A 16678-nucleotide genomic window follows, 5' to 3' on the forward strand; every position below is an offset into this window, starting at 1 on the left:
CGGGTCTCCCAGGAATTCCATAGAACCCATTTCGGACAGGATAATCAGATAAACGTCACTAATGGACAAACCCAAAATAAAATGTTTAAAAAAAAAGAAAAAAAGGCATATATTATATATATTTATATATCGCATTCGACGTGCATTTATTTGAGGGTCTGATAACCCGATTCATTATGGGCTCATTGTTGTAATGGAAATCTGAACAACAACAACAGCAACAAAAAGACGCAAAATATTATCCATTACAAGAATTTTAATCTAGGCCTATAACGTTCGGCGTTCGGATATAAGACCGTACATATTGTACATATTGAGTAACATACATATCCATTAAACGTGCTCAAAGCTTATTACGAGGGGTCCCAAGGCAAGTGTAATTCCATAGATACCCTTTTTGGAACTCACTAGGCGGTGCAAAAACCAAATAATGACGTCAAAATGCCAGTCTTTTTGAGTTTCAGTGTGAGGCTATAGATAATTCGAAGTTGACGTCATTCAGGTCTTTGTTATTGTTTATTGCCATCCGCGTTTATTCTCACTAAACTGTATTAACCTGACTTTAAACGATCATGGTTACACAACATTTTGTGTGTTTGTCCGTTATACTTCCGGATGGCAATGTTGTGAACTCTCCTTAGCCAAGCGCATACTATCTATAACTTTACGATGGCTACGCAAGAACCGTGGCCTTCGTAAAGTTATGGCCTGACACTGACCAAAAAATGACGTCAAAATGCCAGTCTTTTGCCACAAAAGAAAACAAATCGTGAGTTGAATTCATTAGTTCAACCAATGAAATAACTTGTTTCCTTGAGCTCTTCTAACGACAACTCAAGAGGCGGTGCAAAAAACCAAATAATGACGTCAAACTGCCAGTCTTTTTGGATTTCAGTATCAGGCTGATGGCTACGCTATAACCCAATAGATAGTTTGAAGATGACGTCACTCAGGACTATGTTATTGTATTTTGTCATCTGCGTTTATGAGTAATTCTCACTAAACTGTATTAAACTGACAATAGATAGTATACAGATGACGTCACTCAGGCCTTTGTTATTGTTTTTGCCATCCGCGTTTGTGAGTTGTTCTCACTAAACTGTATTAACCAGACTATAAAAGTTCATGGTTACACAGAGTTTATGTGTTGGTCCGTTATACTTCCGGATGGCAATGTTGTGAACTCCTTGGCCAAGCGCATTCTATCTATAAGACATAGAGTTTGACGTCATTTTATTAGGTTGTGCAGCGTCTGGTGAGTTGTCGTTAGTAGAACTCGAGGGATCAAGTAATCCTATTGTTTAACTATTGAATACAACTCAAGATTTGTTTTCTTGTGTGGCCAAAGACTGGCATTTTGACGTCATTTTTTGTTCAGTGTCAAGCTATAGATAGTATGCGCTTGGCTAAGAAGCTCACACATGGCCATCCTGAAGTATAACGGATCAACACATAAAACTATGTGTAACCTTAAACGTTTATAGTCTGGTTAATATAGTTCACTGAGAATTACTCATAAAACGTGGATGGCAAAAAACAATAACAAAGACCCGAGTGACGTCAACTTCATTCTATCTATAAGTTAACGATGGCTGCGGTCACTGCGTAACCATCGTCAAGTTATAGCCTGACACTGAAACCCAAAAAGACTGGCATTTTTACGTCATTATTTGGTTTTTGCACCTCCTAGTGAGCTGTCGTCAGTAGTGCTCAAGAAAACAAGTGGTCCCATTGGTTGAACTATTGAATACAACTCACGATTTGTTTTCTTTTGTGGACAAAGACTGGCATTTTGACGTCATTTTTTTGGTCAGTGTCAGGCTATAGATAGTATGCAGATGACGTCAGTCAGGTCTTTGTTGGTGTTTTTTTGCCATCCGCGTTTATGAGTAATGCTCACTGAACTGTATTAACCCGACTATAAACGTACATGGATACACACTGTTTTGTGTGTTGGTCCGTTATACTTCCGGATGGCAATGTTATGAGCTTCTTAGCCAAGCGCAAACTATCAATAGACAGTTCGAAGATGACGTCACTCATGTTTTTGTTATTGTTTTTTGCCATCCGCGTTTGTGAGTAATACTCACTGAACAATATTAACCCGACCATAAACGTTCATGGTTACACACCGTTTTGTGTGTTGGTCCGTTATACTTCCGGATGGCAATGTTATGAGCTTCTCAGCCAAGCGCATACTATCAATAGATAGAATGCGCTTGGCGAAGGAGTTCACAACATTGCCATCCGGAAATATAACGGACCAACACACAAAACTGTGTGTAACCATGAACTTTTATAGTCTGGTTAATACAGTTTAGTGAGAACAACTCACAAACACGGATGGCAAAAAACAATAACAAAGGCCTGAGTGACGTCATCTTCGTTCTATCTATAAGTTAACGGTGGCTACTGTTCTAGTGTCAGGCTATAAGTTAACGATTGCTAAGGTCAATGTCATGGGAGAAGTTTACGGTGGCTATCGTTCGACTTCCCATCGCCCTATGCCGTGGACTTGAGCAAGTCACTTCGTCCTAACTCAATTTGAGGCTCTCTAAGTACACGCTGACTCCGCCTGGGGAACTAGAATTAGTGTCTTTTGCCAGTCCTAAGCCTGCCTGGATAAAGGAGGAAGGTTGTGCTTGGGGCTAGCAGTAGCAGCAACCTCGACTTGTTAAAAGGCCTTCATGCTACAGAAACGTCTACGCGATTTACGGCCTATGCTCCGTAAAGAGCTGAAGGGCTTAAGTAGTAAGTAAAATAAAACTCAAAAACCCCAAAAATCTGGAGCTTTTATAGATAGTGTGCGCTTGGCTAAAAAGCTCATAACATTGCCATCCGAAAGTATAACGGACCGACACACAAAACTATGTGCAACCATGAGCGTTTTTAATCTGGTTAATACAGCTTAGTGAGAATTACCTATAAACGTGGATGGCAAAAACAAAAAAAAAAAACCCCGTTTTGCGACCTTATTTGGGGACTGGTATGAAAAAATATAACAACCTTGTGGCAAATTTCCACAACTGTGGTAATTTTCAGAAAATTTCATTGTATAGATTCTGAGAAGCGTTAGACACCGTATCCCATACCCTAAGAAAAATGACATATTGAGAAAAATAGCTTTCCGTTTTTTCACACTTTTCTTACTACCAGTAACATACCTTTATAGTATATTTTAAGAAGTGCACTTCGATAACATTTTTTCTAAGATAATAAAATATCGTTTTCCATCAAAATCTCAAAATCAATTTTTTGAACAATATTCCTAATAATTAGACCCAAACCGCCCCATAAAATAAATTATCATTAGATTGGAGAACGAACTGTTTGCACAACGTAAATGTAAACAGAACACTTTGATGATTATCACTTTGTAACAATCACATCCCAACCCATGCCATCGTTCCCGTGATTGGATGGGGCGTCGGGAGCAGCAGCTTCTAATGGTACTCACACACTATTATGTAATGACGATCGACCCAATCAGCAAATTCCTTGCCGCACTCGTGCACCGTCGCAAAGTTATAGCCTGACACTGACCAAAAATTGACGTCAAAATGCCAGTCTTTTGCCACAAAAGAAAACAAATCGTGAGATGTATTCAATGGTTCAACTAATAAAAGAACTTGTTTCCTTGAGCTCTACTCACGACAATTCACTAGACGCTACACAAACCTAAAAAATGACGTCAAACTGTCAGTCCTAGAGAGTTCTCGTGTCAGGCCATAATATGTTAACGATGGCTACGCGCAATCCCTCCCGGAAGCTTCGTCACAACATACCGTTCAACTCGATGCTCTGCGGTTTCAGGTTCTATCCCACATCGGGTACATGTTGGACAGGTAGAAAGTCCCCACTGATGAAGCGATTTTGCCGTTAGGCAGGTTCTCGACCAAAGCCGTTTCGCTACCACCCAGTGTCTCCTCTTACTAACTGGTGGAGAAGCCTGAAAACTTCTCACCCAGTTTCAGGGAGTGTACGTTCTGGCTCCCTCGAGGGCTGAATGGAAGCGATCTATATTCATGTCTTCGTCCAATCGAGTCATCAATCATGTGATTTGTTGCTGTCCAACGATTGGACATTTCTGAACAAATGTAAACACGCTGCTTTGTTTATGAAAGTTGCAAACATAAACATGTGTCAAGCTGAACACACTGACCAATCGTAATGTTAGATAGTTCCTAATCTGTGAACACTTTTCACTATGTAGATCACTTTGAGCACATTTGGCAATGTGACCAATGACCTCGAGCACATGGAAAGTTAATATAGATCATGCCCATTCGATAGTTATTATCACTTTGTAACAATCAGATCACATCACACCACATCACATTGTTCACGTGACTGGCTGGGGAGTCGAGGGGACTTGTGGGATGATGTCTTCACAATACGCTTCAACAGTCGCAACGTCACTTCCTTCCTAATGACGCATGGTAACTTAGTAACACTGGCTCTAAACTATCGGAACAATGGCGGACGCTCGTATGAAATATTTCTCTGGCGAGCATAAAAGTGTTTCCAGAGGAAAAAAAAAAACAACACATAAATTTGATCATGTTTCGACTTTTACACATTCTGATCACAAGGCATATGAAAAGTTCTAGCCAGCATGAAGAATAAAAAGTAATGATTTTCTTTGTTTAGAAACAAGTTGGCCGCCGTTGCCGGGCGGCGTGACATCAGACTACTGAATTCAATTGGAAAAAACAGTGGGATGCATTGGAAGTGTGAAATCTGTCTTCCAGAAAGCTGGATACATACCTTGTAATTTATCTTCTGGTTTCAGAAAAATCTTATATTCTAGTATATATATATATATATATATATATATATATATATATATATATATATATATATATATATATGTGTGTGTGTGTGTGTGTGTGTGTGTGTGTGTGACTCGTTTAGAAGGTGACAATACAAAACAAGAATGCTTTAGCCTTACTCGGTTACACAAAAATGCGCAAATAATAACGAGAAAACAATATACAAAATTAGACCTCATTTATATAATGAAAAAGATGGAAGGGAGGTGGGGGGGGGGGGGGGGGGTGAAGGGAGGAGGAGGAAGACAGAAAAGGAGCAAAGTGTGTGTGTGGTTGTGTGAGTGTGCGTGTGTGTGTTTGTGTGTGTGTGTGTGTGTGTGTACGCGCGCGCAAGGGAACGAGATTGTACTGAGCTCTTTAAATGAGTCACATACACTCAATTTATTTTCTTATTGGCGTATTTAGAAACTTCTATCTATTGCCTCATAATCTAATTGAAGAGTGATTTTCCAAAACGACCTAACTCCGTTTTTCCCATTTTGAGATATTGAGGATTATGTCCGCTAAACATTTCTCATTCGGTCTTTTTTATTTTATCATATTATTTAAACTTCAAATTCGCACAAAGTTAGAGGAACTCTTGTGTCATTTAATGCTTAAAAAAAGTTTAGTCTACGTATCAATTTTTCTCATGGATGGAAAATCTGAAAAAGTAGAAAAATCAACTTAACCAGTTTTGGAAAACCAGCCTTCCATAGGGAATGAGATTAGCGGAAGAGTAGCGTCCCTTGATCGGACGTCACCCATAGTCTGTGACGTCACCGGCGGAAAATTTATTAGAGAGAGAACGCAGAACGAGAGACGCATGTGCACAACCAACATGACGTTCTCGCTCTAATAACTTTTCCGCCGGTGACGTCACAGACTATGGGTGACGTCCAATCAAGGGACGCTACTCTTCCGCTAATCTCATTCCCTGTTGTTTCATTTGGGAATGAACACCGGGTGGATATAAACAAAAGCGAATGAAATATTCATAACACGTAGTTTTTGATACAGAGTTGCCATTTATTAATACTATACTGTCGACAATAATGCATCGAGTTATTGATATTTGTATTCTCCGACACGCACAGCTTGTATTATCCTAGAGGTTAACCCTCTCCTTACCAACCATAGGAAAATTCGTCACATTCGTTACGATCCAACCAACACTTTTATCATTCAGATTTTTCTTTTGTAAATCACAGAATTTAAAGACAAATGTTTATTATAGATAACCATAAAAACGTGACACTGTGTTGTAGAATTCATTTTGCTGATCAACATTATGCATAGAATGTAGATATTTGTTGCTTTTCTGTTTGAGTAAGAAAATACTATTTTTGTGTTGGGTGGGTGTGAAAGTTTGGGAAAAATTCTGAAAATGACTGGTTGGTAAGGAAAGGGTTAAATCAGTGATTCATAAATGTACAGTATTGGGAGTTTTGTCAGATACTTGCTGAAGGGAAAGCTCGCAAGTTGATCTGTTTACATTTTACTGATTTATTTTTTTTACTGAAAAGATTTTGAAATGTTAACTTTAACAAAAACGTGTGTGATTACCAGATACTTGACATACACCAATTGGATTCAATAGTCTGATGTCACGTCGTCCAGCAACGGCAGCCATCGTGGTTCTAAACAAAGAAAATCGGTACTTTTTATTCTTCATGCTGGCTAGAACTTTTCATATGTCTTGTGATCAGAATGTGTAAAAATCAAAACATGATCAGATTTTTATTGGGGTTTTTTCCCCTCTGGATACGGTTTTATGCTCGTCGGAGAAATATTTTATAAGGGCACCCGCCATTGTTCCGATAGTTTAGAGCCAGTTACTAAGTTACCATGCGTCATTACGAGGGAAGTGACGTTACGACTGTTGAAGCCTATTTGCTAATCAACATGGAAGCAGCGTAGAAGATGTTTTATTAACTGTTATGAACACGATGATAAAACATCTAGACAAATCACCCGCAAACTATTCACGAATCTTATACGTTGACTTTTCATCTGCTTTCAATTCAATGAACACAACCATCCTCAATAACAAGTTGTCACCCATGAACCTACCACGATATCTCATAAAATGGTGCCATGACTTTCTATTGGAAAAGACTTCAGTGCGTTAAAATGGGAATACCGTTCTCAGCAACAAAGTCCATTTCAATTGGCTGCCCACAAGGATGTGTTAGCTCCCCAATTTTGTATATTTTGTACACAAATGATTGTATCTATTTATAGTGAATGTCTCATTGTTAAGTATGCAGACGATACAGCAATTTTAGGACTTTCAAATAGCCAAGAATAAAAAATCATTATATAAGCAAAATTGACATTTTGTGAATTGTTATCCGAAAAACTGCCTTAGATTTAATGTATCAAAAAAAAAAGAACAAGTATTTGATTTCATACAAATCCAGGTTCCTCCAAATCCCATTGAAAAAAATAAACAAAAAATTGAACTTGTCAAGCAATTCAAATATTTAGGAATGATCATTGACGAATCATTTAATTTCAAACCTCTTGTAGATGGCATCTCTAGGAAACGTTGTCAAAGAATGTATGTTCGTTCTCCAAAGATGTAGAAATTATGATGTTAGCAGAAGGACAATGTTGCAAATTCTCTTCTATTTGTGACCCTTCTCCTCAAAACGGTATTAAGTCGGTTTGGTTTAGAAGTTGGAAATTGAATTTATAGCTAGAGATATCAGACTTGTGTTGAGTTGGTATGTTTTATTGAGGAGAATGGATACCATATTTTAGGGTGCTAATGCCAACAATTTATATTTTCTGACCAGTTTAACATTTAATTCGGCAGTTAATCATATGGTTCATTCCGACATAATACCGTTTTGAGACGACGGGTCACATTTAGTATAATAACGTTCAGTTAAATAATCTGGTGGGGAGAGTGTGGAGTGAAAGAGAAATCAAAATTAAATAGAATAATTAAAGAATTGGGTAAAATAATGAATTGCAAACTGAGAAGCATTGAACAACAAACACAACATAAGAGCTGTTGAGAGAGAGAGGAAAGCATTTGGAATTCTCAGTGACAAGACACATCCTTTAAAATATGAATTTACCCTCCTACTATCTGGTAGAAGACATTTAGAGACAAAATGTAGAACAAATAGATAGTTCGAAGATGACGTCACTCAGGCCTTTGTTATTGTTTTTGCCATCCGCGTTTGTGAGTTGTTCTCACTAAACTGTATTAACTAGACTATAAAAGTTCATGGTTACACATAGTTTATGTGTTGGTCCGTTATACTTCCGGATGGCAATGTTGTGAACTCCTTGGCCAAGCGCATTCTATCAATAGATATAAATTTACTTTCATACCCTCTGCGATAAAAGCAATAAATAAGCTATGTACAATTTTTTTTATCCTTATAAATATACTCACACGCAAAAATGCCTGGAAACAACAGAAACTTCAATCCCAGAATTAATCATACCATTTGCGCGATCACGCGCTGAAATATCCAACTTGAATAAAATAATAAAGCCACAATAAAAGATTTCGTTAAAATCTCAAAGCAATAGATAGAATGAAGATGACGGCACTCAAGCCTTTGTTATTGCATTTTGCCATCCACGTTTGTGAGTTGTTCTCACTAAACTGTATTAACCAGACTATAAAAGTTCATGGTTACACACAGTTTTGTGTGTTGGTCCGTTATACTTCCGGATGGCAATGTTATGAGCTTCTTAGCCAAGCTCATACTATCTATAGATAGAATGCGCTTGGCCAAGGAGTTCACAACATTGCCATCCGGAAGTATAACGGACCAACACACAAACTCTGTGTAACCATGAACTTTTATCTCATCTCATGTAGTTCCATATCTGAAGCAGACGTCGGAGGTCATCTTCCGCCAAGCTGATCTATCTCTTGCCAATTCTATTAAAGCAGCGCCACCTTTCTCAGCTTCATCTGTCCAAGTTCTTATCCCTTTCAAATACGTTATTCTTTGTCTTCCTCTTATTCTTTTTCCATTCATCTTTCCAGTCAAGGCGAGTATTTCCAAACCAGGGTGGCGGATAATGTGTCCTAAAAATTCCATTTGGCGTTTGATGATTTTTGTTATCAGTGATCTTTTTCTGTTGGCCATTTCTAAAATTTCTTCATTTCTTTTCCTTTCCATCCATGACACCCTCATCATTCTTCTGTAAAACCACATTTCCACTGCCTCCAGTCTTTTAACCATGGTCTTGTTTATGGTCCAGCTCTCACAACCATATAGCAGCACAGACAGTACATAGCAATCCAGGACTTTGATTTTTGTTTTCATGCTAATATTCCTGTTTTTCATAATTGTATGCAGCTGGTTGAATGCATTCTTCGCCATACCTATTCTTTTCTTTATTTCACAATCTGATTTTCCATTGGATGTTACATTGAAGCCTAAATATTTGAAACATTCAACTTGTTGTATTGTTTGTCCTCTGCTTGTTATTACACAGGCTGGTGGGTTATTATTTTTAGATACCGTCATACATTCTGTTTTAGATATATTCAGTTCCAGTCCCATATTTTCACTACTCCTGACTACAACATCCAGTAATTCTTGTAGTTCATGTTCAGATTCTGCCAGTAGAACCGTATCTTCGAACTTTTATAGTCGGGTTAATACAGTTTAGTGACAACAACTCACAAACGCGGATGGCAAAAACAATAACAAAGGCCTGAGTGACGTCATCTGCATTCTATCTATACTGCCTTGGATCGTGTACTCACCAAGTGTGTTTTGTGATAAAAACAACAATCTGGATGAGCACAGTTTGATTTTTTAAAATTCAAAATACGATCTTATCGACTTTACCGCAGGGCACGACTAGGTGAGTTGTTTTCATTCTTCAAGACAACACAATGGCAGAAAATTTGGGCGAGAAACTCATTGGAACTGTAGATAGTATGCGCTTGGCAAAGAAGCTCATAAATTGCCATCCGGAAGTATAACGGACCAACACACAAAACTGTGTTTATCCATGAACGTTTATAGATAGAATGCGCTTGGCTAAGAAGCTCATAACATTGCCATCCGGAAGTATAACGGACAAACACACAAACTCTGTGTAACCATGAACGTTTATAGTCAGGTTAATACTGTTTAGTGAGAACAACTCACAAACGCGGATGGCAAAAACAATAACAAAGGCCTGAGTGACGCCATCTGCATACTATCTATAGTCAGGTTAATACAGTTCAGTGAGCATTACTCATAAACGCGGATAACAAAAAACAATAACAAAGACCTGAGTGGCGTCATCTTCGAACTGTATATAGAAAACGTGTAAAAAGCGCAAGTAAAAATTAAAACACATCATTATTGGACAGAACTTTTAGAAAACAGAAAAGAAGACCATTACTATCAATGAAACCTCTACAACTTTACAAGCTTTTATGCTCTTGCCTGTGTGTGTATGTGTATGTGTTGGCGTGTGTGTGTGTGTGTGTGTGTTTAGGGGTGTGTGGAGGTATGTGTGTGTGTGAGTATGAGAGAGTATGTTACTGTAATGAAACGTCTTCATTTAGAGATTTACATCATTTATCATTTTCATGTTTATATATTTTTATTTTATTAATGTGTTTTTGTCAAATGGCCATTTCCTTGGACAATAAAGATTAAATTATCATTACTGGAAGCAAAGAGCAGAATTTCTTCTTCTTCTTCTTCTTCTTCTTCTTCTTCTTCTTCTTCTTCTTCTTCTTCTTCTTCTTCTTCTTCTTCTTCTTCTTCTTCTTCTTCTTCTTCTTCTTCTTCTTCTTCTTCTTCTTCCTCTTCCTCTTCTTCTTCTTCTTCTTCTTCTTCTTCTTCTTCTTCTTCTTCTTCTTTCTTCTTCTTCTTCTTCTTCTTCTTCTTCTTCTTCTTCTTCTTCTTCTTCTTCTTCTTCTTCTTCTTCTTCTTCTTCTTCTTCTTCTTTACCTTCTATCTTTCCTGTGAGAGCAAGATGTTCAATACATTTATGTCGATTTAGGTGCCCTAAAAATTGCATTTGTCTTTTTCTTAAAGACCCGAGTGACGTCATCTTCGAACTATCTATTGTACGAATTAATAACCTTATAGTTTCAGCTTGCTCTAATACTTCTTCATTATTTCGTATGCTTGTGAAACGGGTGCTCTACCAACTGAGCTATTAAGACTCACTAATAATGAAACGTGTTGACATAATTCGTTCAAGCAAACAGTTGTACACACATTGATTGGTACACCAAGACTCGTGTAAATAAAATCGGATCAATTTGTTTCCAATAATCCTTCTTTATTGCAAGCATTTTTATTGACACGGATGGTTGCTTCTCTTTTTCATAAATTATAGCAAAGTGCAATGGGCATGATCTATATTACCATTCCATGTGCTCGAGGTCATTGATCACATTGCAAAGTGTGCTCAAAATGACCCACATAGTGAAAAATATTCACAGCTTTTGAAAAATCCTTCATCACGATTGGTCACTTTGCTCAGCTTGACACACGGGTATGTTTAAAACTTTCATAAACAAAGCAGCGTGTTTACATAATTTGTTAAGAAATATCCAATCGTTGGACGTCAACAAATCATGTGATTGATGACTTGGTTGGACGAAAACATGAAAATAGATCGCTCCCATTCGTTCAAGCAAACAGTTGTACACACTCTGGTTGGTACATCAAAACTCGTGTAAATCACATCGGATCAATTTGTTTCCAATAATCCTTCTTTATTGCAAGCATTTTTATTGACACGGATGGTTGCTTCTCTTTTTCATAATTTATAAACAAAGTGAAATTGAATGTAGATAAGCCTCAATTCAATATTATAACGCAGTAGTGACGTTGTTAAGATGAAAAACAAAAACAAATACATGTTTTTGTTTTTTTTTTCATCTTAACAACGCAACTAAAGCAATATCTCATTCGTCTGTAGTGTTTCATTCACCCGGTTTTTTTGATAAAGGGTTAAGCTGAAACGTCCATTTTATCTTTTTTTTTTCTTTTCTTTTCTTTTATAACCTCAGGAATGGGAGACACCCAATTTTTGTCGTCACTTTGCAAGTTTAGATTTATCTCCATCATTTTATCTGTTTTCGTATATGAAATTGAAGCTTACATTCAATTTCACATCGTTATATTTTATTTCTTCGAGCTTCGAGCAGCATCATTTACATTTTTTTTTCATATTATAACATTGAACAGTGAATGAATATGCAAGAGGACTAAATCTAGGATCATTCAGAAGTTGATTTGAACATTTCATCATGGATGAAACCCGCCGAAACCCGACGAAGTTATGGGAAGTAGGCGACGAACCTGGGACTCAGGAAAGTGTACACCATTGGGGAGTGAACCTGGGACTGTGGGTTTCGCAGGTTTCGTAAAAAAAAAAATACGTCACAAAAGTTATCAATAATATGCAAGTAAAAAAAAAACCTGTAAAAGTAAACGGCAAGGAATCCGAGATGGGTCTAATCGGTCTGGCGTAAACTACTTTGTATATAGACTAGCGTCATATCCAAAGGGTAGCAAGCAATTGCTATTGTCCGCTTCAAGTTACAGAAACCGGGATAAACTCCCCACACCATGGGGCGTGATAGCTCTGAAGGACTAAAAATAGAAAAGTGTCAAACCCGAGATTTCTACAAGATGTGTCGATTAGAGAATTTTTGATAATTGTGACAGTGAATGACGTAATCAGTCGAATGGTGAAAAGGTTTGAACTGAGATATTGCCAAGTTTAGTTCGAAGGTCAATTTTTATCCAATATGAGTTCTTGTCATAAATGGTTAAATCAACCCTTTTTGTACATCTTCTACATGATTAAATCAACCCTTTTTGTACATCTTCAGGAAATATCAAAGCTTAATTTCACTTCTAAACATTTTTTACAGCTAGTCAAGTTGAAAAAGTATGAAATTTGAGAAAAGTTGCTGGATACCTTTCCCCCATACATCTGACTTTTATTTAACTTCATGAAAAATCACCAGATTTACTTCAAATAAAGATTTGGGGAGCGCATTCTTTCAGAAAATGCAAAAAAAAAAAAAAAAATAAAATGCAAATCCAAATGTTCACCTTCCTACTGATTATGTTATGCACTGACACAATTGGATTCCAAGGTCTGATGTCACGTCGCCCAGTAACGGCGGCCATCGTGGTTCTAAACAAAGAAAATCGTTACTGTTTATTCTTCATGCTGGCTAGAACTTTTCATATGTCTTGTGATCAGAATGTGTAAAAGTAAAAACATGATCAGATTTATAATGGTTTTTTTTTTTTTTTACTCTGGATACGCTTTTTTTTGCTAGTCGGAGAAATATTTCATAAGGGCGCCCGCCATTGTTCAGCTAGTTTAGAGCCAGTTACTAAGTTACCATGTGTCATTACGAGGGAAGTGACGTCACGACTGTTGAATCGTACTGTGACCTCCCCTTCATTTATTGGAAGAGTAACCTTCAAACTCGCACTCACTGTCATTGATACAGACTGCAAATATTCCCTTCAAATCGATAGAAAACCTGGAAACCGCCGGATGTGCGACACATTAGACTTCTCTCATAATGTGTTGTTGTTTGTTTACAATTAATCATGGAATCATTTTCCTATTTCAAAAAATAGGTCGTTCGTTCGAATCGATTTCTCTGTAAAAGTTGGTTAATTTGAATGTATTCAATTTTATTTTTCACTTTTACTCTCTTTTAAAATGAATTTTCAAATTTTTGATTTCATTTTTCGTTTGCTTGTGTATTTGTTGTTGTTATTATTTTTATTGTTGTTGTAGTATTGTTGATTTTGTTTTTATTGTTGTTATTCTATCTCTTTCTTAAAGAATGGCTGTTATTCCTTGTAGATTAATTATTGAGTGATTAGGACATCCCAGAATCGTTATAAGATCAATGCCCTCTACAGAAAAGCTTAAGTAAATCACGTCCGTTATAGCTTGATACTGACCAAAAAATGACGTCAAAATGCCAGTCTTTGGCCACAAAAGAAAACAAATAGTGAGTTGTATTCAATAGTTCAACCAATGAAATAACTTGTTTCCATGAGCACTACTAACGACAACTCATTAGGCGGTGCAAAAACCAAATAATGACGTCAAAATGCCAGTCTTTTTGGGTTTCAGTGTCAGTCAATTTAAACTGTGACCGTGGCCTTCGTAAAGGTATGGCCTGATACTGACCAAAAAATGATGTCAAAATGCCAGTCTTTTGGCACAAAAGAAAACAAATCGTGAGTTGTATTCAATAGTTCAACCAATGAAATAACTTGTTTCCATGAGCACTACTAACGACAACTCACTGGGCGGTGCAAAAACCAAATAATGGCGGCAAATTGTCAGTCTTTTTGGATTTCAGTATCAGTCAATTTAAACCGTGACACCAAAACCTGCTAAGACCCACATTTCGACGTCATTTTTAGGTTTGTAGACCGCCTAGTGAGTTGTCTTCAGTAGCGGTCAAGGAAACAAGTGATCCCATTGGTTGAACTGTTGAATACAACTGAAATTTGAGTCAACGGGTTATAAAACTAACCTTAATTGGAAACAATAGTCTGATGTCACGTCGCCCAGCAACGGCGGCCATCATGGTTCTAAACAAAGAAAATCAGCACTTTTTATTCTTCATGCTGACTAGAACTTTTATATATCTTATGATCTGAATGTGTAAAAGTCAAAACATGATCAGATTTATGTTTTTTCCCCTCTGAACACACTTTTATGCTCGTTGGAGAAGTATTTCATAAGGGCATTCGCCATGGTTCCGATAGTTTAGAACCAGTTGCTAAGCTACTATGCGTCATTATAAGGGACGTGACGTCACGACTGTTGAAGGCTATTTATTTTAAAGGTTTGCAATTTACTCGTACATCAATCTGTAAAAATTAGTTTAATAACTTTTAGATTTGCTAGTAATTCTGTTGTCGTTGGCAAAATTAAATTAAACCATGGATTGTACGGAAGAAAAAAAATGCTTTTTAAAACTCAATCAACCTATCTACAAAACAACTTTATGTTCTTATTAATTAAACAAAGATCATTGTGATATAGATACAGAACAAATCTGAAGAAGAAAAAATGTATCTATTGTGTCGTAACAAATTTGACGATTTTGCTGTAGGTGGTAAGGAGAGGGTTAGAAACATAGGGCTGTGGGTTGGGGGGGGGGGGGGTTCAAAATTATTCCGTACAATCCAATCCATGTTATAATCTAATTTTGCCAAGGACTACAGAATTACTTAAATTTTATTCTTCGGATTGTCTTGACTTAATTATGAGACAGCGTGGCTCTGTGGTACGGTATTTGCTTCGTACCCGAAAGGTACCGGGTTCGACCACCCGTGGCGCTGTGTGGCCTCGAGCAAGTCATCTCTCCCTAGCTCAATATGCGGCGCTGAACTGCGGCTGACGCATGGGTTATTCCAGTCTTCCATTGAAATAGACCCTAGAGACAAATTTCCCTTATGGGATGAATAAAGGGAATTAAAAATATATTTTCTATTTATTTATTTATTAATTTTTAAAAATATAATGTGCAGTTTCGTTGTCTTGTCGTATAAAAGTCGCCTAGGGAGGCCGAGGGTTCGAGTCCCCATTTGAGCGGCACATAGTTGAGTCCTTGGTAACGAACTTTACTCACATTTTCTCATCGTACTCAGGTGTAAAATGAGTAGCTTGCAGTTAATTAACAGCGCTGTTTGCGTCGAAATAGAATTGTTGTATCTCCATAATATTATAGTTGTCATGTCTCGTCCTACAATTTCAGTGTTGCTGTTGCCTTTGGACCCCTTGTAAAACGATTTCAGCACGTGTAGTGGATATTGCTGTATATTAATGTACTCGTTATGTTCAATATTTTTTAAAGTTTTCTGATTGAACCCGAGAAGTACCGGAAAAGCTCGGCGAGTCATTTTTATCGTGAAAGAGAATCGAATAGGAATGTGAAATCCTGCAGAAATTGTAAATAGATATTTTTAAAAACAACAAACATGTAACTATTATGATTTTATAAAAAAAATTATTACAACAGTACACGATTGAGCAGCTATGGCCCCTCAAGGCCGATAAAAATTGATAAAAGACAGAAACGGGCGCTTAAATGACTTGAATAGTGTCGAAAGCGCCGTTAAACACCTAAAAACAAAAACAAAAACAAAATGAAAACGATAGAAATTAGTAAAAAGTAAAAGGTACTTACTGGATGAATGGACTTCCGTTTACAGACAGCGATGCAAGGAATTAACAGCTCATCCAAATCTTGAACAAAATGACACTTTCAAAGGTTATTTCTTGTTGTTTACAAGCGATTGATTATATATTGATTATGTATTGATTATATTATATTATGTCACACGAAGAATTATAATAAGCAACAACCCTGATATAAATAATGTAAAAAGTCAAGGGTTTTTGTACTAAAACAGGTCAGTGTTACCGTATCAACACCACAAAAACTGTCAACACGGGTCCAAAAATACCAAAACAAAAACAAACAAATCGAACGAACTGAATGTCAATGGTAGAAATAAGTCGATCAATTTAGTGGATTTTTTTAGCTCTCTCTCTCTCTCTCTCTATCTCTCTCTCTCTCTCTATCTATCTCTCTCTCTATCTATCTCTCTATCTATCTCTCTCTTTCCTTTGTCTCTGTCTCTCTCTCTATCTCTCTCTCTCTCTATCTCTCCCTCTCTCTCTCTGTCAATCTCTCTCTCTATCTATCTCTCTCTCTCCCTCTCTCTCTCTCTCTCTGTCTATCTATCTCTATCTCTCTCTCTATCTCTCTTATCCAAATCAATGGTTCATTTTCCACCCCAGAGCGTTACAAATCAACCTTGATGAAGCCATTACGACCACTTATCAGGGAATCAATCAAATAAAGG

General features: G+C 37.1%; 1 protein-coding gene across 1 annotated transcript in view; it reads right to left on the reverse strand.

Annotated features, from left to right (window-relative positions):
• LOC144977777 (soluble guanylate cyclase 88E-like) overlaps window positions 1-16246 on the reverse strand; it is a 145796-nt gene extending 129550 nt beyond the window's left edge. Inside the window, exon 1 of the mRNA XM_078923169.1 lies at window positions 15997-16246. The gene's annotated coding sequence lies outside the window, so the exon portion shown is untranslated. The remainder of the gene's footprint in view (window positions 1-15996) is intronic.
• Between the last annotated feature and the right edge of the window lie 432 nt (window positions 16247-16678).

The sequence above is a fragment of the Berghia stephanieae genome, chromosome 8, assembly GCF_034508935.2.
Source record: "Berghia stephanieae isolate SIO BIC M18660-M18661 chromosome 8, UCSD_Bste_1.3, whole genome shotgun sequence".
NCBI lineage: Eukaryota > Metazoa > Mollusca > Gastropoda > Nudibranchia > Aeolidiidae > Berghia > Berghia stephanieae.